The 2,472-nt window shown below is 36.9% G+C and overlaps 1 non-coding gene across 1 annotated transcript; it reads left to right on the plus strand.

Moving 5' to 3' along the window:
• The first annotated feature begins 1,811 nt into the window (after nt 1-1,811).
• Nucleotides 1,812-1,918, plus strand: LOC140855939 (small nucleolar RNA R71). Its single transcript, XR_012139381.1, has one exon. It is a non-coding gene; the product is annotated as a small nucleolar RNA R71 (small nucleolar RNA).
• Nucleotides 1,919-2,472: the final 554 nt, after the last annotated feature.

The following is a 2,472-nucleotide window of genomic DNA, read 5'->3' on the forward strand; positions in this document are numbered from 1 at the left end:
ATCTTTCTAACTCTTTAAAACATGGTCTGTATGCTCATGGAATGTGTGATCTGGCCTCCAACAATTGTATGCACTCCACTTACCTTCCATTTCAGCTGAATCCTATTTTTATTGGATAATGCAAGCCTCAATAGGGTCCTCAAACCTATTTTCTACAAAATACTTGTGAACTAATTAATCAATATCATCAATTGAAAATAAGTTTGATTATCATTAGGATGTTTAATATTCTTAAAAATATTAAAGGTAACTTGCTCATCTTGGATTCTAAGAATTAATTTTCCTGTTGAACATCAATTAAAGCTCCTCCAGTAACTAAAAAGGGTCTCCCTAAGATAAGGGTACCTCAATATCTTCTTCCATATCAAGAACAATGAAATCAATAGGAAAATAAACTTGTTTATCTTTACCAGGACATCCTTCATTATATCTCTAGGATACTTGATGGATCTGTCAGCTAGTGAAGAGTGATAGTGGTGGGCTTCGGTTCTCCTAATCCCAACATCCTAAAAATAAAAAAAGGTATGAGATTAATACTTGTTCCTAGATCATATAAAATCTTATCAAAACTACAATCACTAATAATGCAAGGGATAGTAAAACTCATGAAACCTTTAATTTCTATGGTAATTTATTTTGAAGTATTTCTAAGCATTCTTCATTCAAATTTATTGTCTTATGCTCCTCCAGCTTCTTTTTGTTGGCCAAAATTTTTTAAGAAACTTAGCATACCTGGGCATTTGAGTGATAGCATCACAAAAAGAATATTAATATATAAATTCTTTAAGATATTGAAAAAATTAGAGAACTGCTTATTTGGATGCTGTATTTGTCTCTCAAGGAATGGTAGTGATGACCATAAGGCTTCACAATTGGATCAACAAATTTTATACCTGGGGACCATCCATCTACTGGCGGTTTAGGAGACTAATGGATTGAGTGCTTGTTCTTGCTATTAGTCGGCTCCTGGTTCGCTGTTTCCTCTTCGATCTTTTTCTTCTGCTTTGGCTCCTCCAGTTCTTTACCACTTCTTAACGTGATAGCATTGATTTCTCCCTTGGATTGGTCTCAGTATTGCTAGGCAAGGATCCTTGTGGTCTTTTGGAGATCATCTTGGCCAATTGACCCACTTGCATCTCCAAGTTTGGAATTGATGCTGGTTGGTCCTGCCTAAGCTTTGTCTCCAAATTCCGAATTGATGCTTCTTGATCCTGTCTAATCCTGATTTCTAGATTTCGTATGGCTGCTTCTTGGTTCTACATAAATTTAACCATCAGCTCTTCTATATCAAGCTTCTTCTCAAGTACTTGAAATCCGAGGATGGTTGCTATGCTGCAGATTTGTTGCTCTAGGAAAAGTTCGGATGCTCCCTCCACCCTTGATTGTAGATGTGGAGTAAGGATTGTTCTGCTGTGGCTAAAAAAAGTACCAAAATAGTTAGTTATATCTGAGACTTTAGTAAAGAGATTACCTATCTGGTAGTCGCTTGTATCATATCCTCCTCCACACAGCTCACAAGTAATTCTCTGCACATGCATAGTTGCTCCCTTCATGTTATTGAATTCAGCCCAAAGAGCTGTAATCTCAGCTGATAAAGTTAGGATGCTGTCCACTCCATACATGGCTGTAGGTCTTCTTAGCATTATCTGGTTTGTTTGCCATTGATAATTATTCGATGCCATCTCATCAATCAGATCCAAGGCCTCCTCTTCTGTTTTTCGATTAATGATACCTCCTGCAGCCGCATCAATCATAGAATGATTAATAGGAGATAAACCATTACAAAAAGTTTATACCAGAAACCAATGGGTAATTGATGATGTGGACATCTCCTTAGCAGCTCCTTAAAATGCTCCCAGGCCTCATACAATGACTCTATCTCCATCTACACAAAAGAAGTGATATCATTACTACGTATCTTTGTAGTCTTGAAAAGTGAAAAATACTTAGTCAAGAACTTCTGAGCTAGAGCATCCCGTATAGTAATAGAACCTACAGGAAGATAATGAAGCCAACTTTTAGCTTTGTCACATAAAGAAAAAGAAAATAGCCTCAATCTAATGGTATCATCCGACACTCCATTAATTTTAAAAGTATCATAGAGATCAAAAAAATTTGAAATATAGGCATTCAGATCATCTTGAATATGTTCATTAAATTGGACAGTTGCTTGAATCATGTAGATCATCGTCGGCTTTATCTTGAAGTTGTTTGCTCACACAGGCGGTCTCCTAATGCTCGAAACTGGATCGACTACCGATGGTGTGATATAATCATTTAACGAATGATGTGCCACTCGAATAGCCTCTTGCTGTTCCTTGACCACCATATGCAATCCTGGATTAATGTTGTTGGGATCTTCGGTTGCCATATTTCTTCCTTGATGCGTGATTTAATCTATGGATTGTCTTCTCTATTTCTGGATCAAATGCCATCAAGTCACTACGTCCAGCATGTGTCATGCATTGAACA

This window comes from Elaeis guineensis, chromosome 2, assembly GCF_000442705.2.
Source record: "Elaeis guineensis isolate ETL-2024a chromosome 2, EG11, whole genome shotgun sequence".
Taxonomy (NCBI): domain Eukaryota; kingdom Viridiplantae; phylum Streptophyta; class Magnoliopsida; order Arecales; family Arecaceae; genus Elaeis; species Elaeis guineensis.